We start from the raw sequence: 24,528 nt of genomic DNA on the forward strand, positions 1-24,528 counted from the left end.
GAGCAAGCCAAGAGCTCAGGCCTGTCACCAGAGGGGCTGGGGCCTCCCCTCTGCCCTCTTCCTTTGCCTCTTCAGTTCTGGGCACCTGGTCTAATACTGTATATGCCCAGCCCACCCCCTTCCCTGCTGACTCGTTCTTCTGGCTGCTGCCACCATCCAATCTTACGTTGTACTTCATTCTTTCGTCCGTCGTGTGGTTCTGCCCATTGGGGTCTGGGCGGGAGAGCTCATTGTCTGGTTCCCAGTGCCGGCCACCTTGTGAGTCCAGGACACATGTTTCTTGCATGGCTGACAGGTGGCCACATGCCGCATGGACGTCTTGTGCAGGCTAGATCACACGGCCAGCTTACGGTGTCTGGAGGGGGAGGCGTGCATGGGTCCAGTCGGGCCGCAGGGACCTCACCATCCACTCGGTCTTTCTGGCTTCTCCTGGAGCAGCTTTTCTTCCGGTAAATGGTAGCCAGAGCAAATGTGCCCAAGCCTAGTTGTGAAATCTGCAGTGGTATGTAACAGGAACACTTTTACTTTCTGTAAAGCTGAGCTCACAGTTCTCCCCATTCCCCCCTTTTGGGGGAGCCATGGGAAGGATTGTAAAGATATTTTTTTTAACGTCAATTTTAAAAAAGAGAGACGCCACATATTCCCCTCTGTTCTGCCTTAAATCAAGGAAATACAGCTAGGGCCTTCTTGGGGGACTTCCCGACTCCTTCCCATCCACATACTTACTGCTCTGTTCAGTTGTTCATCTGGCCCACAGACACGGGTCTGGCATCCACCAAGCTCCAGGTGTGATGTGTGATAAAGAACCCTTCCTATTAGATCAGATGCTTTGAAGGTCAAAGAAACCAACCAGGGATAGCATTGGCTGAGGCTCACAAGGACTTTCTGGCAGTAGTCCAGGGAGCCTCCCTGAGTTACAGAGAGAGGAAGCCGGGGCACAAAGAGTGGTGGACGCGTGAACAGAAAGAACTCAGACAGTAAGCTGGTGCTGTGTCTTTGAGAAATTTGTAGGTGAGGAGAAGCCGAAGGTTGTGAGGACAAAGCAGGGTTAGAAGCCCGGGGATTGAAATCACCGTATTCCAAGTGGATGAGGAACAGCCAGTGGAGAGAAAGAGAGCCTGCTACACATCATCTTATAAAAAAATTTTAATTTCACTTTTTATTTTTAGAGACTTCGAGTGGGGAAGAGGGCAGACAGAAGGCGAGAATCTTAAGCAGGCTCATGGAGCCCGATAACGGGGCTGGATCACACGACCCTGGGATCATGACCGGAGCCGAAGCCAAGAGACGGACGCTCAACCAACTGAGACCTCCAGGTGCATCGACGATGACACATCTTTCATCTCCTTGTGTCCTGCTGGCAGAGGTGGTGAGGAGGTGAGAGTTCCTGGGAGGACCTTGAGGGGCCCGTCTTTGGCTAGACTCCCAGGTTCCTTAATTCAGAGGGAGGCCCTGAGCAACCATCCAGTGCTCCTGCACGACTGCTTACAAGATGGGGAGCGTGGTGGCATCAGTGGCGAGTGGGGATGACTTTCTTCTGGAACCTTCCTCGGTGTCATCGAGCAGCTTGTAGCCTGTGACATGCCATGTGTGTCATTCGACAGGTTTGCGTGAGTGCCCAAAATATGCCGAAGAAGACTCTCCCGAATGAAAGGTTAAGAGATGAGTGGTCCGCGTTGCTGGTGGGGCGGTGGGAAGGGCGGCTTCCACCGTCACACTCGTCTTGTGGAGCCAATAGCCGCAGGTTCTTGCAGGGACCGGGGCGCACCTGCCCCCAGCCACGCAGAGCCCTTGGTGATCTTTCCGCCTGGGTCTCCATCGGCTCTGGGTGCGGCTACTCCACTAAATCATTGCCGGTGTGATGAGGGTACAGTGATGACTCCTGTGGCTTTAATGAGTGTTTCCTGAAGACCAGTGAGTTTAAGAATTGTTTTCACGTTTGTCGGTCGGTTGGCGATGCTCTTGAGATTTACTGACTGTGCACATCCTTTTGTTCATTGACAAGTGGCTGGGTTGTTTCTTCTTGTCCTTTCTGTCAGAGGTCTGTGCGTGTTGGAGCTGTTCACCCATTGCTTCTTATCTGCTGCAAATGCTGATGGCTCCAGACTGCCGATGGTTTGACCTAACCGTTTTTCGTATTTTCCGTGGCGTGAAGGCAACATGCACTCAGTGGAAAGTGTCTTTGGGATTGCGGGTTTGGACCTCTTCCTGTGTTAGTGATGTGTGGTCCGATCATCTCCTATGATGTGGGGCAGCGCGGGCTCCCGTTAGCCACATGACCACAAGTGTCACCAACCCATACGCTGGTGGCCACTATGCACCCAGGCGTCCCTCTGGCTCCCACTTCAGGACAGTATTTGGTACATTCCACGAGGCAGTCAGCACTCCTTGATCCAATAGGATTTAGGATGAACGGTCCTGCCCAGCCGTGGGTTCACACGACTGTACTTGCATATGGAAGGCAGGCTGGACTGAGCTCTGAGGTGTGGGAGGTCAGGCGTATGCATGCATTTTAGACTTAATGATGTTTTCAACTAAGGATGGGTTGATAGGGATACAACTCCATCGTGAGTCCAGGAAGATCTGTATTTATTTTTTTTACAAAGACTTCATTTAGGGGCACCTGGGGGCTCAGGCCATGTGTGATCTCACAGCTGGTGGGTTTGAGCCCCGCGTTGTGCTCTGTGCTGACAGCTCAGAGCCTGGAGCCTGCTTCACATTCTGTGTCTCCACCTCTCTCTGCCCCTCCCCTGCTCACACTCTGTCTCTCTCTCTCAAAAATAAATAAATAAGTATTAAAAAATTAAAACAAAATAAAACCCACAAGGCTTTCATTTACCTGTTGATGTGTTTGCAAAGGCATTTGCTATGTAAAATTTCTCATTTTTTATGCTGCCAAGTGTGAGTGCTGTCTGTGCAGCATCTGAGGTCCCTTCCTGCCCAGGGATGTGTCCCTGTGCCTAGATCCTGGTGGAGTTTCTTCTGTTTCTCCTGGGAAAGCACCTGTCCGACACCACCCCTTAAAAGAGCCTTGTCTTTTCTGAAACATCAATTAGATCTGAAATAGGAGAAATACGGAAGGTGTAAAATTGTTGCCTGGATATTATTTTATAGCCCTGTGTCAAGATCCTATTGAGAATTGCTGGGAAACCCGTGTTGTGAGAGAACTTTGACTTGATTTTCATGGTGTATATTTCCTTCTTACCCTTTCCGCACTGAGTCCTCTTCTCTGGACAGTCTGGACAGTGGTACCCCCAATTTCTTTGGGGTAATGAATGCGTCTCGGCCATCGAGGGCATTCTGGATTAGACACATTGGTGTCCACTCTTGCCCCGCGAGCTCCCGGTGCAGCCAAGCCTGGTGGAGGCCCTCCTGAGCTGAGTGGAGGGCTGGAGGCGGAGAGTGGGCCAGGGGGCTGGGCCGTGTCTCTAAGCCCCTGTGCCTCCCCTGGGCTCTGTGTGCTTCTCTTCATCAGAGAATCAAAATTACGGTTTTTATAACTGGCACGACGAAAGCGCTTGAATCCACTCCAAGCGCGAACTGGCCAGCCACTTACCCGTGTGGCTCCTGGACAAGGAGGTGCACGCGTGTTTGGGGGGATGAGAAATCACTTGCTAAGTAAGAGGCTCGTGGAGTTTAAATCCAACCCAGCACCTCTGGCTTCTGGCAAACTTTTAAAAGTATTACCACTCCTGCCTGCCTTTGTGCAAACACCCCCAGGCAGGGGTTAGAGGCAGGACTGAATTTCGCTGTTTGCTCACCTCTTAGGGCAGATTCCCCAGTGTCCCCTCCATCCCTCGCCATAGCTCAAGTGCCAGGAAATGAGTATTGCCATCTATCATCTGGCAGATTCCCAGTTCCCTCTGTTGGCTGGTGAGGAATCAGGTGTCTGGCTGCAGGGATATGCTGACTGTTTGTAAAATGGCTTTTTGCAGGGCCAGCTGAACTGTCATCCCCCCCACCCCACCCCCAAACTTTACAAAGTGCTGGATTCACCCCAGAGCCAGGAGCAGTTGCCCTGTGAAAACATCAAGGCTCTGGAAGAGGATTTAAAGAATTTGCTTAAGAGAAGCTTTGAAAACCTCAAAGAGAGCAAAGCCAGCTCAGCAGGAAGCCTGGGAGAGGAGCCCTTTCCTGGTGGGGTTTAATTTTAATTTGCAAATGTGACCAGAGGAAGGAAGGCTCAGGAGAGCAGGGAACTAATGAAATAGAAACACGTTGTTTTCTTTCATCTCCTCCACATCGAGGCAGCCAGGGGTTCTGCAAGGTGGGTGCTCTGTCAGCAACATCTGTGAACTTGGGAAATGAGGTGAAGCCACTCTCGGGTGCACAGCACGTTCTTGAGATGCCCAAACTGGCACATGCCATTCCCAGAGCCTGGCAGGGCTGGGACACATCCGAGTTGGATCTTTGGGTTTGATGCTCTTTCTCTCTGCTTCCTGCCCCTGCACAATGTGACCAGTGGGTGCAGGCGGCGGGAGAATGAGCCCAAGGCCCTTGCTGTGGCTGTGGCTGTGACTGTGGCTGTGGCTGTGGCTGTCACTGTTTCATGACCTGAGTAAGTTCCGATCCGTTTCAAACCCTCATTCCCCCTCAGCACAATGGAGACAAAGATATCTCCTTTCTGGGCTCCCAGGGTCATTTGGAACATCTAATAAGGGCACAAATGTCAAGATAATAGTACTGACCATCACTGATTGCCTGCCTAATGCCGGGCTCTGTGCTAAGTGCTTTCCATGCAGAGCACAGAGCATAGATTGGCTGCCTGCTTTGTGTAGGAGCACAGTGGGGCACAGAGTGCAAATGAGGCGCCCAAAGTCATATGGCAAAGCGATGAGTGAGGATGACGACCCACATCAAAGCTAGTGCTCTAAGTCACTGCTCAGAGGCTTCACACATTTCTTGTAAAGGACCAGACAGTAATATTTTCGGCTTGGTGGGCCATTAGGTCTCTACTGTTATCTTCTCATCTCTGCTACTGTAGCACAAGAATGGTGGTAGTTGCCAAGTAAGCCAGTAAGTGTGGTTGTGTTCCAATAAAACTTTATTGACAAAGACCAGCAGGGGAATGGATAGACACTGCTTAAACAGTACAGGTTTTACTCTGTAGTTGACAGAAATATTTGGAACTAGATAGAGTGCGGATTGCACAGCATTATGAAAGTACTAAATGCCACTGAATTGCTCATTTTTACAATGATTAATTGTACAGTTTGTGACTTTCACCTCAAAGAATGAATGAAAAAAAAATTCTGGTGTTGAAGTGTTGAACCCAGTTTGCAAACTGTTCCCGGTCCCAAATCTAGTTAAATGAAGGTGTTCAAGAGGCATTGGGAATGAACTCTTTCAGCCACCTGCCAGCATCTTAAACCAGCTGGTTCCTTGTAGAAAAAACAGGGATGTCCACACAGGCAGAGGAGACCACCAGCATGCTGGAGAGCGCCAGGCTCAGCACATCCTGCTTCTGTTTAGCACCCGCTGAGTCCGCATGCGCAGTGGTTCAGTCTCTCAGTTTGCTCATCTGTAGGATGGGGGTGAAGGGGATGAGCTGAGTCAGTGCGTGTGCACGACAAGAGTCTGCACGTATTTGCATTTTTTCAGCTTTGAGAGATGAAGCAGCTTTCCTACCCGTCAGGTACTGTTTGCTAATAAATGAGAGCTCAGCAGGCAGGTCTGGTTTTATTTTTCTTTTTTTCCTCACGTTTGTTGAGATATAATTGGCCTATACAATTGTGCAGACTTAAGGTGTACACTGTGATAATTTGATATGCCTACATATTGTGGGATGATAACCACAATAAAGTTAGTTAACACATCCATCACTTCACAGACTTCCCTTGTTTGTTATGGTGAGAACATCTAAGATTTGTTCCCATGGCAACATTTCAGTGTACAATGTAGTGTTGTTAACCATAGCCACCATGCTGTATGTTAGATCCCCAGAACTTATTCATCGAACACCTGGAAATTTATTCTCTTTGACCAGCATCTCCCCATGTAACCAGCCCCTAGCTCCTGGCAACTGCCAGCCTACTTTGTTTCTAGTAGTTTGGATTTTTCAGATTCCACATATAAGTGAGATCACACAGTATCTGCTTTTCTCCATGCAACTTATTTTACTTAGGATGATGCCCTCAAGGTGCATCCATGTTGTTGCAACTGGCAAGGTTTTCTTCCTTTTCGTGGCCGAATAATATTCCACTTTGAGTGTGTGTGTGTGTGTGTGTGTGTGTGTGTGTGTGTGTGTGTGTGTCTGTGTGTGTGAGTGTGTGTGTAATGCTTGAGAGAGAGAGAGACAGAGAGACAGAGAGACAGAGAGATTGTGTGTCTGCCTGTGGAGCATATTTTCTTCATCTACTCATGCATTTATAGGCACTTAGATTGCTTCCATGTCTTGACTATTGTGAATAAAGCTGCAACGAATATGGGGTGCAGATATCTCTTCCAGATAGTGATTCTGTTTCCTTTGGGTATATACCCAGAAGTCGAATTTCTGGATCATGTGGAAATACTATTTTTAACTTTCTGAGGAAACTCCATGTTGTACTGGTAATGGCTCCATGGTAATGGCTGTACCAATCTATATTTCCACCAGTAGTGCACGAGGGTTCTTCCCATTTCTCTACACCTTTGCCAACACTCGTTATCTCTTGTAATTTTGATGATGGTCAGTCTACTCAGTGTGAGGTGATATCTCATTGTGGTTTCCCACGATGTGCATTTCCCTGATATTTAGTGGTAGTGACCACTTTTTTATGCACCTGTTGGTTATTTGCAGGGCTTCTTTGTAAAAATATCCATTCAGGTCCTTTGCCCATTTTTAAAGGGGATGTTGATGATGAGGATGATGAAGATTTTTCTATTGGGTTGTATGAGTTTCTTAAATATTTTGGATATTAACCCCTTATTTGGGACATGGTTTGCAACTATTTTCTCCCATTCTGTACGTTGCCTTTTCATTTTGTTGATCATTTCTATTGCTGTGCAAAAACTTTTTTATTTTGATATGGTGCCGCTTTTTTAAATTTTTGCTTTTGTTGCTTATGCTTTTGGTGTCACATGCAAAATAGCCTTGCCAAGACCAATGTCAAGGAGCTTTTCTCTTATGTTTTCTTCTAGGAGTTTATGGTTTCAGATCTTACACTGAAATCTTTGTAATCTATTTCCAGCTACTTTTTGTGAATGGGATAAGATAGGAATCCTAACTTCATTCTTTTGCATGAAAATATCCGGTTTTCTCAATACCATTTATTGAAGATGCTATCTTTCTCCATTGAGTATTCTTTGCTCCCTTGTCACATATTATTACTTGACAGTATATGCATGGGTCTATTCATAGACACTCAATTCTTTTTTTTTTTCTTTGAAGGTTATTTATTTATTTTAAGACAGAGGAAGCACGAATTGGGGAGGGGAAGAGAGAGAGGGAGAGTGAGGGAGAATCCCAAGGAGCCCCCACAACACTGTCAGTACAGAACCCAGTGCGTGGCTCAAACTTACAAAACCCGAGCCGATCGTGACCCAAGCCGAAACCAAGAGTCAGGCGCTTAACCGACTGAGCCACTCAGGCACCCCATGGGCTCTCAATTCTGTTCTGTTGGTCTCTGTGTCTGATTTTGTTTTGTTTTTGTTTTGCCAGTATGATACCGTTTTGATTACTATAGCTTTGTAATAGTTTGAAATAAGGAAGTGTGATGACTCCATTTTTTTTTTTTTTCTTTCTCAAGATGGCTTTGGCTTTCTGGGTGTTTGTGATTCTATGTGAATTTAGGATTGTTTTCTTTATTTCTGTGAAAAATGTCATTGGAATTTTGGTAGGAATATCAGTGAATCTGCAGATTGTTTTAAGTACTATGGGCACTAACAATATTCTTCCCATCCATGAACATGGGCTATCTTTCCATTTCTTCACGTTTTCTTCAGTCTCTTTCACCAATATCTTATAGTTTCCAGTACACAGATCTTTCACCTCTTTGGTTAAGTTTATTGCTAAGTACTTTATTGTGTTTGATCTTATTATAAATGGGATTATTTTCTTTTTCAGACACATTGTTGTTAGTGTATAAAAATGTAATTGATTTTTGTGTGTCAATTTCGTATCCTTCAACTTTACTGAATTTAGTTTGAAGAGATTTTTGATGGAGTCTTCAGGGTTTCCTATAGGTAAGATGATGTTATCTGCAGAGAAAAACTAACTTCTGATTTATAAACATTGTATTTCTTTTTGTTGACTAATTGCTCTGGCTAGGATTTCAGTACTAGGTTTAATGTAAGCATCTTTGTCTTGTTCCTGATCTTAGGGAAAAGCTTTCAGCTTTTCACCATTGTATGAAGTTAGATGTGGGTTTATCATATATGGCTTATTTCGATGAAGTTCATTCTCTCCAAATCTAATTTGTTGAGAGTTTTTATCATGAAGGGATGTTGAATCTTGTCAAATGCTTCATCTGTGTCTGTTGAGATGAGCATATGGCTTTAATCCTTTATCCTGTTAATACAGTGTAACACCTTTGTCGATTTGTACATAGCGAACCATCGTTGTCTCCCAAGGATAATCCCCACTTGATCTTGGTGTATGGCTGAGAAGGGCTGGCCATTTCAAGGTACACAGCTGGGACTGAGGTCTATGGGCCTCTGAGCCAGTGCAGATATGGGTATAACTTCTCCCAGAGCCCTTGACGTACGGGGCTGGTGACAGGAGAGATGGCAGATGGCGCTATAGCTGAGCCTGCAGGGGCATGGACCTGTTTCTGGGTATATAGTTGAGACTGCAGTCAGTGAGTCAGCCACCTGGCTATGGGCTTCCATTCTCAAAATAGCGCTTGGACTGCATAGGGTTTCAGAATTTCCTACCTGGATCCCAAAGCTCCCAGAAAAGCACTGTTGTCTGTGGATAGATGCCAGGTTTTTATTGCTGAGCGGGGGGTGGGGGGGTGTGGATATGAACAGGGGACCTACAGTGCTACCACCTTGCTGATGTCATTCTCTCAGCCTGGTTTTTAAGAGTCAGCACTGGCAAGCCCTAGATAAGCATGCTAAGGGAAGTTTAGAGGCAACTTCAGATAGATGTGGTTACTTCCCAGAATTCAGGAGGTTCTGTGAGCAAAGACCACGCTTCATAACTTGTGTTTGTCATGAATATAACACAAGTGGCTCCTAACTGCTCCATTCTTTAGGGCTCACTAACTCCCATTATTGTCCAGCTACAATAGAAGCGCCTGTTTCTTGTTTGACCACTGAGGCCAATCTTTACTAGATCAGGCTTCAGGAAGGAAATAGACCACAAACTGGCAAAACAGAAGAATCAACAGAGATATTGTCCAGAGAGCGGCACATCAAGGAACCCCTTGGCTAGTGATAATGGGAGAACCATTTCCATCCCAGGACCTGAAGGAGTGGGGGAGGGGACAGTTACAGGGCTCCATGGAGGAGAGCTGTAGGGAACCACGGCAGAAGTGAGAGCTTCAGAAGGAGGACAAAGCCAGCTTGCAACAGTGGAGCAGAGAGGAAACCAGAGGAATAAATAACTCAACCATTCTTCCTCTTCAGCTGGGCTCTCTCGTACATGGACCAAAGCCAGCTACCAGCCCCTCTGTACTTACAGCACCTCCCCAGCAAAATTCTCAGCCAACATCTGATGGTTCCAGTGAAAGTCCCAGGGAAGCTTTGAATTGGCCAGGATTGAGCCAGTAGGAGACCACATTCTGAGTGGCTAAGTCTGGTGTGCAAAGGGCTTCAGGCTAGAAAGAGAAGTTCTAATGCCAGAAGAATGAAGACAGGGAAGGGAACCGAGGAGGATTATATCCATTGACATCCACTGTACTTGTTCTTCTCAGACAGACCAATGCTCTGCCCTCCACACATCACCAGCATTTTGCAGTTACATTCTCCGGAAGGGTTAAGGACCTCCTCTGTTTCCTTAAAGTGGGATTAAATCAGGCTCCTTTCATGTTTATCAAAACTTCACGGAAAGCTTGGAGGGACCAAAGTTGAAAGAAGGCTGTGATCTGAAGCCAGGTCCACCATAGCCGCGGGTCCCTGCTAGATGTGCTTCTCTTTAACCCTCAACCTGATACCATGTTTCTGCATCCAGTGCACCAGTCCCAGGACCCACCTCTTGCCTGCCATCAACCGCAGCATTTTGGGATCAGCAGAAAGAATGCTGCCCCCTTCCCCCTAGCCCCCCACACAAAGTCCTAGACTCATCTCCCACATTACACTCCCAATTCAAAGGTGAGTTCCATGCACAGCAGTGACACACTTCACATTATCACGCAAGGCTATTTCACATCTCCTTAGTTAGAACCTCTCCATTCCCAAATAGGGGTTTGGCTTCTCCTTTGTAAAGTCAAAGGGCTCCTTGAAATGCTTTGTTTTGTTTTGTTTTTTTTGGAAATAAAAGAGCAGTCTTCCTTTCCAAATATGGTTCAGAAAATTGCTGAGAGATTTAAAATAGCAGCATGTGCCCACTCCCAGCCATCAAGTATTAAAAATATGAGGGTCTAGACTCAGAGTATCCAATTTACACAAGGATAAATTAAAATCAAAATGCTTTATTGCAAAAATCTGCTTCCTGCTGGGAAAAGTTGACCTGCCATGTGTCAAGGGGGAAAATTCTAGAGAGACACCACAATTTTCCCTATCCATAGGGAATCATAGCTGGACCTCAGGGAGCTACAGGTCAGGAGCTCTGTCAGTTTGGCAAAATGCATTCTTTTTTCCTCTATCCACATCTGGAGCTACCTTGTAATCAGTCCCTCCTGAGTCCCGTTATCATGTTTTCTTTTCTTTTGTTTTTAAGGTTTCTAACAGATGAGTTCTCTGCCACCCCCAGCCAAGTCCTTGCAGCTTCCATAATCACAGAGGTAGGAGATCAAAACAGAGGAGATTTTGTTCTGAGGTTGGGCGTGCATCTCTGGAATTAGGGGACATTTTGCCCGACAGAGATTTAATTGCTACCTTTGCATTCTGAAGATAATGCTACTCCATTATCTGTTATTGTTATAAACATTTTATGATTTTATTTTTTTTTCAACCTTTTTTTTTTTATTTTTGGGACAGAGAGAGACACAGCACGAATGGGGGAGGGGCAGAGAGAGAGGGAGGCACAGAATCGGAAGCAGGCTCCAGGCTCTGAGTCATCAGCCGAGAGCCTGACGCGGGGCTCGAACTCACGGACTGCGAGATTGTGACCTGGCTGAAGTCGGACGCTTAACCGACTGCGCCACACAGGCGCCCCATCATTTTATGAATTTAAAGAAAATCTTTCCTCTTCTTTTTTTTTAATGTGCCTATGCTCAGATTTCCTTGTTGTCTCTTTTATTTGGGGAATGGTTACCACTTCCTCTGGAACTACTGATTGTCAGTGAGGAAACCAATTGAGATCAATATGGGCGTGAAGTATTGATCTACAAGTGGGGGAAATCCGTGGTACAGACCTCCAGCTGCTACCATGTCAATGCAGTGCCCCCCCACCCCAACTCCTGATTCCTCCCCAAGATGCCAGGACCTCCAGCCTGCCTCCTGTCGAGGCCGCACAGTGCCAGCATCTGATCGTCCCCAGCTCTGGGTTCTGCTGAGCACACTGGGAGGCTGTGATGCTTTCAGCAAGGGCACGGGTCTGCCTCAAACCATTTCAGAAGTTCCTCCTGGGTCCCTGCTCTTTGTGCACAGCCATAGGTCCCAGTAGACAGCCAAAGAACTCTCTGGTGAGCACTCTTTGTTGGAGAGTTATTGACTTTCTATTCATGATACTGAGCCCAGGTCCAGTGAGCAGCTAAGTGTAAGGCAGAATCCGATTCTAAGGTGATCATTGTCCAGGGAAATCTCTCTCCTCCCATGATTTTCAATACAGGATGCTGTTTTTGGATCACAGTTGAAAGGGTCTGAGAAAGAAAATCTATAGATATGTAAGATTTTCCATGATTTCAGAAGGGCTCTAGCCTTCTTAAAGCCTCACCTTGGCTTCCAGGTTCAGATCCCCTAGTCTCTCAGCTGCTCTGAGGACATGTTCATCCATCCATCCATCCATCCATCCATCCATCCATCCATCCATCCAATAAATGTTGTTTTGGGTGTCTATTAGGGAACACGCTATAGTGATACCTAGCACAATAAAATAGACATAGTTCCTATCCTTTGAGGGCTTATAATTTTGAGGGAGTTTCCAGACTATAGGCAAAATAAAGAAGCAAATAAAGAGTTATGACTGGTGAAGGTGCTATAAGCAAACCCAAATCAACAGTAATAGAGTGAATTGGCATTGGATGTGTGTGGCCATCCAGTAGAAACCTGGTCCAGGAAGTACCTTGTGAAGATGTAGCATTTAAGCCATGCAGGCAAAGTGCTGGTGAGCACATTCTAGACAGAGATAGAACATGTGCAAAGGCCCTGAGATAAGGGGGTAGTCAGTTTGGTCCAGCACAGAATGGAGGCCAGCATGGTGCAAGTCCAGGGACCACAGGGGGAGGGAAGAGATAAACAGGATCGGATCCGTCAGGTCTTGTGGCACAGGTAGGAGCTCAGACTCTTCTTTTAAGTTTAGTAGGAAGTTAAGCAAGGATTGGATATGACAGCCCAATCTAGGTTTAAACTTCCTTTTCAGCTGCAGTGAAGAGAGTGTGCTGGAAGGAGCAGGAATGGGAGAAGGCCGTTTTTGAAGTGAGAGTTGATAACTTGAAGTCAGGTGGTCATGGTGGCGACGGGGAGAGGCAAACTAATTTGGGATGTAGAAGTGGTGTGTTGGTAAGTGGTAAGCCAACAGTCTTAAAAACAAACACGATGAGTGTTACAATTCCATGACATAAACAAATTCACCGATGGCTGATTGCAAGCTGCCTGGGTGATGTCACTGAACGTGGAGTCAGGAAGCCGTGTGCACACTCAAGCTGCAGTCTGGCACTGGTTAGCAGGAGGCACCTCAGGCAGGGAGGTGGATTGAAGAGGCCAGCTAGGAGGCATTGGAGACCCCCACACGTTTTGGTTTGAGTAGCTAAGAGGATACCAGGAGGACTGGACACCTGAGGTGCATGCATGTAGAATGGACAGGCTTCTTTCCTGTGCCCTCTGGAAGCTGGCACTTACTCAATCTATGATGCTGGAAGGTGACGGAAGGAAGGGAGACAGACAGTCTTTGGGAAGAGGGTGTGCGTGACACCCACGGACTTTGAGATGTTCTGCCTGAACCCTCATCACCCTGGGATCTTTGGATTCTGAAGCCGCTCACTTCCCTGGCCTCCTATCCAGTAACAGACAGAGACCAAAACAGAAGATGGGGATCATGTGGAGGGTGGCCCCAGGGGGTGCTGGCCGTGGCCCTGTTTCCTAGCTTGATGAGCTCTGGCCTCCCAGACCCCAGGCCTTGGAGCCACAGCTGGAACCTGCCTTTGCTGACACAGTGCTTCCATATGTTTGATTAGACATGCTAGGTGGACCCTGATTTAAATGACAGGATGTTCAGGGCACTACTTTGGTCACAGCATACCTGCAAAGAAGAAAAGTTGCAAGTAGGAAATAAGTCAAATACTGAGGCCAGGACCAAATCTCTGAGCAGCCTGGCAAGATTTACAGACCCTGCCTTGGGCCAAGGTCAGAGAATGCAGCTCACTTCCAAGGGCTTAGTGAGAAACAAGGGGCAGGAGGGCCCGAGAAAGGGGCTGTGGAGGGAGGAAGGTGATCAGGTTTCATGCTGCCCAGGGCCCAAGCGTGTGGTCGCCATCTCTGTAGGGAGATGCCCAGGGAGGGGCAGTGGGTGTGCTCGAATGTGGGCGAGCTGTGGGTGCAGGGTGGACGTGAGAAGGAACGTTGGATGCATGCGGCCACCTTGAGGGGGTGGGAGAAGCAGCCAAGTCTTCAATCCAGGCAGGTCTTTCTATTAATCATTTATTGAGCACCTAGATACACCGGGTACCATTCTAGTATCAAGGCTACAAATGCAGCAGGGATTCATCAGGTTCCCAACTCTGAAGTGCACGGAATACCTAATACCCTTACTTTCTGGCCATCAAAGGAATGAACAAGCTGAGCCTTCATCCTTCCTGGTGAGAGGAAAATTCAGCCACACTTGTTCTTGGGGGTCAGCTTCTGTCAGGGTTTTGGAGAACTTCCCTTGTTGGAGGCCGTAGCCAGGTGTGGAGGAAACTGCTCTGGCCACTTGTCACTAGGCCAGAGTGCCCGCGTCCCAGCATGAAGGTCCATGCTGTTTTATGTCCATCCTGGACCGCAAGAGTCTTTGGCCAAGAAGTCTGGGGTGTGAAGCAGGTGTACTGAACAGGTGTGCCCCTAAGATACAGCCAAGGCTGGGGCTACTTCCAGAGCCTCCCTAGTCCCCTCCTCCCTCACTTTCTGCTCCCAGAAGACACTTCTTTTCCTTTTTCCTGCAAATTCAACTCCATTTAAGCTTCTCCACCTCATCTTGTATTCTCCCTGCTCTCTGCCACTTCTAACACTTGCTGAGGTTCTATCACCTGCCCCGGAGCCTTTGAACCTGCTATTTCTTTCTGTCATCAGTGCTGTTTTCCTTGGTTTAGCTCTGCCCTCCTAATTCTGATCTCATCTCAATATGAGTTTCCAAAGGGCTTCCGTGGTCACTTGATTTTCATAGCCTTCAGTCATTGTCATATCCTATCAGGCATGCTGTTGGCTTGTCTTTATAAAGGACACTGCCATCTTACTGTTTTAATCTTACTTCTTTGTTACAAGTCCGTCCCAGCAGAATGTCAGTATTTGAGGATAGTCTCATCCTGTCCTGTTCACCACTGTGTCCTTCTCAGTGGCCAGCATTTAGTAGTTGCTCAATAAATACCTGTTGAGTGTGGGGTGGACCAACCCAGAATGTCTGGCTTCTTCCACGCTAAGTAGAGCTCACTGAGGATTCCTACCTCCCTCCTGCAGAGTCCCTCTGATTGGGGTGGATTGACTAGAGAATAGGGATGTTTTTATTTCTTTTCTGGATCTCATAGAATACATCTATTTCCAGCTTAATAAAAAAAAAAAAAACAAGAGACAATAAAAACGCATTGTTACAGATTGGATGGGTAAAACAATTGGCTTGACAGTAATCTAGGAATTTAATTATAGCAAAACATGCCCATGTAATACCCAGACTTGGGAAAGAAGAGTTGAAGGGGTCCAATAAATCATTGTTTGTAAAAACAGAAGAAGCCTTTGTAATCGTCCAGTTACTGCTGATGAGGCCATAAAGAAGGCCTAAGCAGGCTGGGCACCATGCATCGAAAGCCTTAATGTGCAGGTGGCTCTTTGGAAAGGGGAGCTGCCTGGGAAAGAGCTGAACTATGTGGTTATTTGTCTCCAATGGAAAGCAATCAATCAGGGTGGTGGGAGCTGTTTAGTGAAGATCCTTCATGGCCAACCGCACGGTCCCGCATATGTTTGGGCAGGAGTCTAAAGGAGCACGGGTGGGGGGGAGACAAAGATGGCCAGGAAGCACTCGCAGCCCCACTTGGGCAGAATTCCCTGGTAGACGGCTTCTGGCAGCTCGCCTGCCCCCAACCGGGCCTGCGAACACATCCTCCGGGATCCCCTGCCCGGCGAGCGATGCAGGTCCCCAAGCGCCCCTTCACGCCTCTTTGCGATGGCACCTCCTTCATGCACCAGCTCCTCAGAGAGACCTCTTGCCTGTCCATGTAAAGAACCTGCTGCCACCACCCCTCCCCCTCCCCCTCCCCCAGTCCCTGGTTGATTTTCTTCAGAGCATTTATCACCATTGGAGAGTGTCTTACCTGAGGGTTTGTTCACACATTATCCATCCCCGAAGTGTGACGTAAACTTCGAGAAGGCGGGGGTTAGCTCACATTGCCACAGCCCCACATCTGGTACCTGGCACGGCGCCAGGCCCGCTAATGTGTGCGTAGCTCGTGGAGCGGTTCTCTAGCGGACCCAGGGACAGGATGTCCTGCCACCCACCCCCTCTTCAAGAAAGTGAGTGTGGAGAGGGCAGTGCAGGGGCGTTAGACACTGCCCAAGGTCTGCAGAAGGACACGTGGCTTGAGATCATAATTCATTTTTAGTTTTTTAAAGTGCTTATTGTGGACTAAGCCATGTGAATTGACTCCTACTCTCACATACATGTGCACACACACCACACATATGCATAGAGGGGAGTGTGTGTGTGCACGTACACCTGTGCACGTAAGTATATGTACATGTAATATTATCTGTAAACACAGGCAATATGATATGTATACATACGCTACATATTATTATTGTTTATGAGTGCACTAGTCGTTAGTACGAAGCAATTTCTCTGTAGATGGTAGAAATACATCTATGTATATGGTCCCTCTCTGTGTATCTGGTAGAGTTACCTTTCCTGGCATGTCCCCTGTTGTGGGGGGGAGGGGTCAGGTGACCACCCCAGGTGGCCCGGGAGTTGTGAGTGGAGTCGGCACATGTCACTTCCACTGCTGGTGTGACATCCACGAGGCCCTCCCTCCCTCCACTGCCTTGAGCAGCAGAGGTGCCGGAACGGTGTCCCACTGGGGAGCAGAGCAGAACTCCCACCCACCCGCAGACAGCGTGTTGCTTCCTCAGACACAAACCTTTGCTGTTTTAAGCCACCATATTCAGGAAACCGTTTGTTACTATGGCATGGAGTTTACAGCCTGGTCCGTCCTGACTTGCAGTTTTTTTGTGTTTTTTATTTATATAAAAATAAAGTACAACATTCAAATTCTCATATCACAGGAATTAGTGGAACTCTTCCAGGATGCGTGTGTGTGTGTGTGTGTGTGTGTGTGTGTGTGTGTGTGTGTGTGTGTGTACACACACCATACGAGGCAGGGAGACACGTCTGTGTGTCTATATGCTGGACTCTATCATCACGCTCAGTGCTTCTACTTCCTGGTCTTCCAACCCTAACAAGTGGGCACATCTGAGCACAAGGCAAGGTCTTCATGCACTGAAGGTGTCTGCACTGAGGAACAGAGCTGCCTGGGCCCCAAAGTAGATCTTCTGACTCCCCCGAGAGGACCGAACCGCCCACCTAACCATTTCCATCATTTCTCAGTTTCTCCCAGTGATGGGGGTTTTCCATTGTTTTACCTCAGAGCATGGCATCGGAGGTATTTCAGACGTCTTCATTTCTCCTCAGTAACAGAGCCCTCATTCATCTTGCATCACACCCTTCTTTTCCTCTGATTCTGTGCATTGCATGCATATCCTCGGGCTGTTTTGTTCTTCTAAAGATATGAAACAATTTCCCAGGCCCTGGTTACTTCTCCATGGATTCAGCCTGGCTTTTTCAAAGCACTGTTCAAGGGTTACGTGCGTCACCATTATGTGGGACCTTGGCTGCACACTCAGATTCCTGCCTTGTCCTGCGGACCTCCTGCAGCGTTGGGGCCCTGGTTCTGGGCATGTTGAGGGGTCCCCTCCAGGAGGAGGTCTGCTCCCACCCTGAATTGGACACCATCGAAGTGATTGTTAAGCATGCATAGTCCTGGGCCCATCTTTCTTCTCTGTAAGGTAATCATTAGGCGACTGGGGGAAGGAGGGCAAGATGGGACTCAGTATTGAGGAAGAAGCCGAGGTGTGGGAGTGAGAGTAAGATCTGATTTGTCCTCCAGTGTCTTTGACACGGTTGGGTCAGCGGGCAGGTATGCCGTTCCCCTACAGTGGACAGCCGCTCCTGGGTGTTGGGGTGAGGGTCCTCACAATTTCCTTGGGGGACCACTCTGTGCCCACACTTTGTCTGCGTGGTTTGGGTGGGGCTAATTCCACCCCAGCCACAGAGAGCACACTTGGCCCAGGCCTAGCCAGTCAGCTTCTTCCACTCATTGGCCTGTTGAGTGGGCCCTGGGACTTGTGCTCAGCACCCAGGAAAGGCTTCTGTCTTCACCTGGACAGGAGCCAGTGCACTGTGTCACCACCAGGGGAGCTTCCCCAGAGTGTAGTCCATGGAGGTGAACATAAACCTGACAGCAGAGGTTGGCCCCCTGCAGCCGGCCTGGTGCTTATTCACCAGGTCATGGGAACCAATAATGTTTTGTCTTTAATAAACCCGCGTGTGTTTAGTTTCTGTCACTTACAACCAGAAGGGTCCTGGTAATGCTGGGGCAGCCCCCTCCCCATCCCGTTTCCGCAAATGCCTGGGATGCTTGGCCAGGGGCTGTGAGCTGGCAGTGGTATTGTCAGGAGGTGATGGGCATTCCTGCAGGGCCTGATTCCAGTGACAATCAGGCCAAGCGACTCTCGATACCAAACGCATCACCGGGGACCGTCACACACAGGTGGTTGCTTTGTCTCAGTGGATGATGGTACAGGTCCCCTCTGAGCCAAGACCCTGAGCCTAGGATAGACCAATCTGTCTGCCCCATCTCCTGTCGCTTCCCGAGGACACAGGGACTCCTGCTTGGAGGCCTTCATGATGTGCCCAGAGGGCCTGCCGCTCATTTCCTGCTGATCATGCAGACCCTGGCTCCAGCACACAACTTCCTGTCTCCTCCCCTGAGGTGGGGAGGGGGAAGGGAAAGTGCCTACTCAGGTTTTACTTTGTCTCCAGTTTTAAGGATAGGGCAAAGCAAGAATGCTTCAAGGCATTCTAGTTGCAAAAGATAAAACAGGAAAACTTCTCTTCCAAAAAAAGACTGAGTTGTGTGGTTCCAATAGGTTGGGGAGACACTGGTTTAAAAGAAGTCAAATAGGGGCGCCTGGGTGGCTCAGCTGGTTAAGCATCTGACTTTGGCTTAGGTCATGATCTCTCGGTTAATTCAAGCCCCGCGTCAGGCTCTGTGCTCACAGCTCAGAGCCTGGAACCTGCTTTGGATTCCGTGTCTCCTCCTCTTTCTGCCCCTTCCCTGCTCATGCTCTGTCTCTCAATACAAATAAGTGTTAAAAAAATGTTTAAAATCAGTCAAGTAGATGTTGCACAACAGGAAGATGCTGAATTGCTAACACACCGCGTGCTATGACCCCAGAAGAGTATGTGACTGCCTTTGCTAATCTCACGTGCTCCTAGGAACTCTGTTTGGGGAGCATCTCTTGGGATCTTGTGTTCTGCAGAAGACTCCTTGGGAACGTTTTAAGGAGAAAGGTGCAAGAGTCTTCTCCCTGCCTTTGGCTTGGAAGTTCTGCAGGGTGACTTTGTGGGACTGGACCCCGAGGTATGAGGAACAGATGCTCATTGTCTACACACTGGTTAATAAGCTTCAGGTTGCCTGTCTGGTTCACCACTCTGCCTCCGGTACTGACCACCTGTCTGATGGGTGGTGGGCCCTTGAAGCGTTTGCCGAATGAGGGAATGAACAGTGTGTTGTCGAGGCCACATACACCCAGCATGGGGACAAGGTGGAGACGGAGAGCTTGCTTTCTGCCACCTCTGAAAGTCTTGTGTGTGAAAGGAGGGATTATTTGTTCCCCTTGTGGCTTTAGAAAACAGAGCTGGAGTTGGGGCATCTAGCTGGCTCAGTCGGTTGAGTGTCTGACTGTGGCTCAGGTCATGATCTCATGGTTCGTGGGTTCAAGCCTCGTGTCAGGCTCTGTACTGACAGCTCGGAGCCTGGAGCCTGCTTCGTATTGTGTGTCTCCCTCTCTCTCTGCCCCTCTCCTCCCCCTCCAAAATAAAAAAAAAAAAAATACAAACATTAAAAAGAAAAAAAAAAAAAAAAGGAAACCAGAGCTGTGGTCCAAGGGTGGAGTTGGCACTGAAGAGGAGTTCAGCCAGGAGGGAGAAAAGCATCTCCAGCAGTCAGCAGTAGCTCAGCAAACGTTAGGCTGTCTCCAGAGACAGGGGCCCCCGTGGGTTACTACAGACGTACTCACGCCTCAGATGGGGGCTTGCCCTGTGTGGTCTCCAGGGGCAAGTCTCTACACTTCAAGCGTGAAATAGCGACACGTTCTCTCTGTGTGAGTTCCTCAGTGACGAGCCTAGCTGCCTCCAGAAGCTGTTGGTGCTGAACTCCACGGTTCCTAAGCTGCCTTCAAATATTTGAGGACATTGGGAATGTTTCTTATTTGCCATGAGAAGCCCTGGGTGTGCTTTCCTTTCATAAATTCAGCCTAGATAACAACACAAGAAGGAAATAGAAGACCTGAAAAAAAAGCATGTCTTGCATTTGCAAGGGCTCATTTGTGGAGTGACCTCTCTCTTGGTGAAGCTGCATCTTGGGTCAGGGTGTCTGGAAGCACACTCTGAGCAGAGGATCCATGAGCAGGTGCTTCAGTAGGAAAGTGATCCTGGGGAGATTGGCAGGAGCAGGGGGAGGGGCTGGGCCGGGCGGGGTGGGAAGGGAGGGAAGAGGAACCCTTCCTGACCCCACAGGTGGGCCCCAAGTGCAAGGGACCAGACCTGTCAACATCAAGGCCAGGGATGTCACTGGAGAATGCCCTGGGTCTCGGAAGGTGCTCAATGCTTAAGTAACAGGGCTAGAGGATGTGGTGTCTGTAAGGAGCTTTCTAACACTTCAGCCTAAAAGAAGAAACGTGCCTTTATGTATACACACATACACGTGATTCTTCTGTTAAAAATCCCTACGTAATTATTTTATAAATATTTATATATTACATTTACATAATTTATATATATTCATATATAATATTTCTATATACGTCGTTATAAATGGGTTTCTATATACATACTTATAAATGTCCCATATCTATATACCCATGTAGATACATAAAACACACGCGAATGATGCAAGTGAGACTTGTACTTTTCACTCTTCTATAGGCTTGAAATTTTTAAAACAAAATGTTGGGGAGAAAGTGAACCACAATTCCACCTTCCCAAACTAAGCACTGCGTGAGTCCTGTTAATGTTTCAGTCTGTGGTTCTTTCCTCGCAGCTGCGGGCACATGTGTCCAGGCACGTGCTTGCAAGATGCCTCGAGAGTGTCTGTTAGCCTGGGGAGTTGGTTCAGGGATTAAGATGTGGTTTGCACACAGGACCCTGGGCTGCCCAGACACTCCCCGAGACCAGACGCTCATGTCCAGAAGCCCAGGCGCAGAGCACCAGTGAGCTGGCACGGGAGATTGAGGGAGTCTCCCTTTCGTGCAGGTCCCCTGGAATGCCCAGCTCCCCCGCGAATAACCCGGGCCCCCACGGTCTGAGGAGGCCAAGGCGGCCTGGCCCCTAGCTAGGCAGTATGCATGTGGTAGAGCCCCGCGTCCTCCTGGAGGGGTGGGAGGCCCAGCGCCACCCCTCCCCAGAGGCTGAACACTCAGAGGGAGAGAGAGACACACGTTTCTCACCTTGACGGTAGAAGACACAGAGGGAAGCCAGTGCTGTGAGTTCCCCATCTGAAGAGACACCCGGCCGTCACTCCTACACTTAGGTGATTACTTCCAAATTTCTGGCCGCATGTCTGTCCTCAGTCCTGGATCATCCTCCTGGAAGGTGAGGGTGGTGGGGGGTTGAGTGAGGAGTCTTGATGTCATCAAGGCGACAGTGGAACAGGCATCGTGATATCCGTAACCTCCTTTATCATTACTTTAAGTAATGGACTCATCGAGCAGTTTTAGTTTCACAGAGAAACACGTGGGGAGTGCGAAGGCTCCACCTGTATGTTCTCCCTCCTGCTCCCCCATTCCTCCCACTGGCAGCTTGCCTGGGAGGGTGCAGGAGGTATGGGCGTTGGGTCGGTGGGGATCCTCTGTCATTAACCGTAAAGTTTGCACTTGGCCTTAGTGTTCATTTTCGGTGCTGTATATCTGCGGACTTCCACAGACGCGCAGTGACTTCCATCCACGATTACAGTGTCACTTGGAGTATTTCCCTTGAGGCTCGCCTGTCCATCTTTCCTCCAGAACCCTTGGGAATCACTGACCAGTTTGCTCGGCAATATACCAGGAACATTTTCTCATGCCATTAAATTTTCCTAAAAAGTGAACTTTTTAAAAGGTATTTTAATTTGACATTCTCCAGTTATTAAATGCATTTAAAGCAAGTCTCTATGTTGGGAAAGTTAGGCCGTTTCCTTTTTTTTTTTTTTTTTTTTTTTCCTATGCCTCAACTGTGAAATCGTTGCAATGAACACAATTTTGCATCACGGTTTCCCACAACAGCACTGTTGACACTTTGGGCAGGATTACTTTTTGCCACGGGAGCTTTTCTGGCTGCTGCAGGATATCTGCCAGCATCCCTGGCCTCCACCCAGCAGATTCCAGCAGTGTCCACCCCCAGCAGTGCCAACGCAAAATGTGTCATCGCGCCACCAAGTGCACTGATTTACCTCTGTCTTTCTGCGCGCATCCGGCTCTTTCGGGGGCTAGGGCCTCATCGGTGGGATTAGAAGTTGGGATTGTTGCAAGACTAATAATGATTTCGGGAGCATGTGCCATACTGCCCTTCCTGGGTTGCTGGGTGGCTCGTGGCTACAGAGTGTATCCTCTCTGTTCCCCAGGTCGTGGGAACACTGCACTGGCTTCTCTTGAACATCTGGGACTCCAAAGAGTTTTCATGTCTAAGCTACCATGAGGAGTGACAGAAGAAGCTGGTTATTCATTTAGAGGATGGTTATCAAGTTGCAGCCTGCCAGGGGTCAGTTTTTATGGCTCACTCCTGATCCCCGAAATGCAGACTTGACGATGACAGTTTTTTGGGCAGCACTTGGAGTTCCGTGGCATAGCAATAAAGAAATCTGAGCAGAACGCACTCTCCTTCCCAAGTAAGCCCCTCTCTCAGCAAAATTGTGCAAGTGCTTTTTCATAAATAAAATAATTCTGTGTTCCAGCTGAGAGTGCTGTGCACACCCTCCCTAGATATGTGTCCATAGCCTGTGTTTTCACTGCTGGGCAGGATCTGTTGATGGGCACTTTATCGCTAAGTGTGTTGTCCCTTTGGGAGAAAAATAATTTTATCCCAGCGCGTGCCTCATCTCCAAGTCTACTGATCAGTGGTGTTATTATACTTGCAAGATTCATTTGTAAGCTTTTCAAATGATATGTCAATATGTGTGTGTGTGTGTGTGTGTGTGTGTGTGTGTGTGTGTGTGTGTGTGTGTTTTCCAGGTAAAGGAGAGGATACGCTAAAAGCAAAACCCTATATATCTACGGGGCCGGGGGGGGGGGGGGGTGGAAGGTGTCAATCCAACCGAATCGATGTTTATCTTACAAGCACCGTCTATCATGAAAGGCCTGCTGGCTACTTTCTTGTGCATGTTCCGGAAGCAATACTCACTATTAAATAAGATTGGGAAAGTGGAATTGGAGAACTAAGCACCAGTCACGCTCCTTCTTAGCTGTCAGACCAAGGAAATATGGGTGGAAGATTTCAAGCTTTGTTTTCTCATCTGTGAGAAGGGAGCAGTGCTGATGCTTAGTTCTTGAAATGGTTGTGGAGATTCATGGCCATGATGAAGGATGAGGGGCACAGAGTGCCGTTCCGGGTTCTCGGTACATCAGGAAAGTCTCTGTGATAGTCTCTGCTCTTGTGTTTCTTGTTCACTATGAGTTTGGCAAATCTCTCAGTATTTCAGGGGTGGTTGGTGTTTGAGACCACTCCTTCTTACCTTTACTGGTAACCTTGAACCAGTTTGGGGCAGAGATAGCACCAGTATTCTTTCCCCCCCCTCAAAATCCTGCAGTTTGTTACACACATTTGCCTAGAGTTCATGCATCGCGTGCTCAGAGCTGACAGCGTTGTAGTATCCCCGAGAGGTGTGTGTGAGTGTGTGTGCACACACATACACCGGGATGTTCTCACGAGCCTCCCATAGAAGGATGAACTCCTACTCAGGGGACAGAGAAGCCTGCTTTGGGCTGACTCTCACATACCAGTCAAATCTGGGCCCCGGAAGACTAAGGGGTCCTGCCATCATCTCCACCAGTCTCCAGATCTTGATCCTGAATGAAGGTCGTCTAGTTTCATGACACGCAGGCTGGATGGGGGACAGTCTTGGTGATGGCTGGTGGCATATTTGTGGAGCCCCAAAGAGGCAGGTGTGACCATCACACAAGTGTTCTGAACACAGAGTGTGTCACCTTTGGCCAGCGTGGCTCCCGTCCCCACAAAGTGAGCTGCCACCTTCCTGCTGGTGGCTGGGGATGGGGGCAGGGGTGGGGATGGGGAGAGCACATGGCAGTGAGCTCCTCACTTGGTTGTCGTCTCCCCAGGGCTGCCATGAGGATGCTCTTCCCACAGGTGAGGTCGTTTGGGCCCCTTCTTCACTCGTTTGTCTCGGCTGTCACCAGATTAGCTGGGCCGGTGGGGTCGGGGTGTGGGGGCTAAGAGAAAACAATTCTCTTTCCACCAGTGAAACACAACATACAAGCCCATTTTTCTGTTGCAAAACCTTGTATCCAGTACTTTTAAAGAACAGAATCTAGTACAGGGAACGTGCCCCGGAGTTGCCAGTTACCTTGCAAACCACCCCTGTGCTCTATGGTTTTCAGGGTGTGTGCGGTTCGAGCTCAGTCCCTATCAAATGACTATGAAACTGAGGGGCTGGGGGCTTCGACGCCCTGGGGAGCCTGAGACTCAGAGATGAAGCAATTGCCTGGGGACATGAGTAATTTAGCGGGGGAGGGGAGGCAGGAATTCAAGCTCAGGTCCTTCTGACCCCGAGTCATGGG

Source organism: Panthera onca, chromosome Y, assembly GCF_046562875.1.
Source record: "Panthera onca isolate mPanOnc1 chromosome Y, mPanOnc1 haplotype 2, whole genome shotgun sequence".
Classification (NCBI taxonomy): Eukaryota; Metazoa; Chordata; class Mammalia; order Carnivora; family Felidae; genus Panthera; species Panthera onca.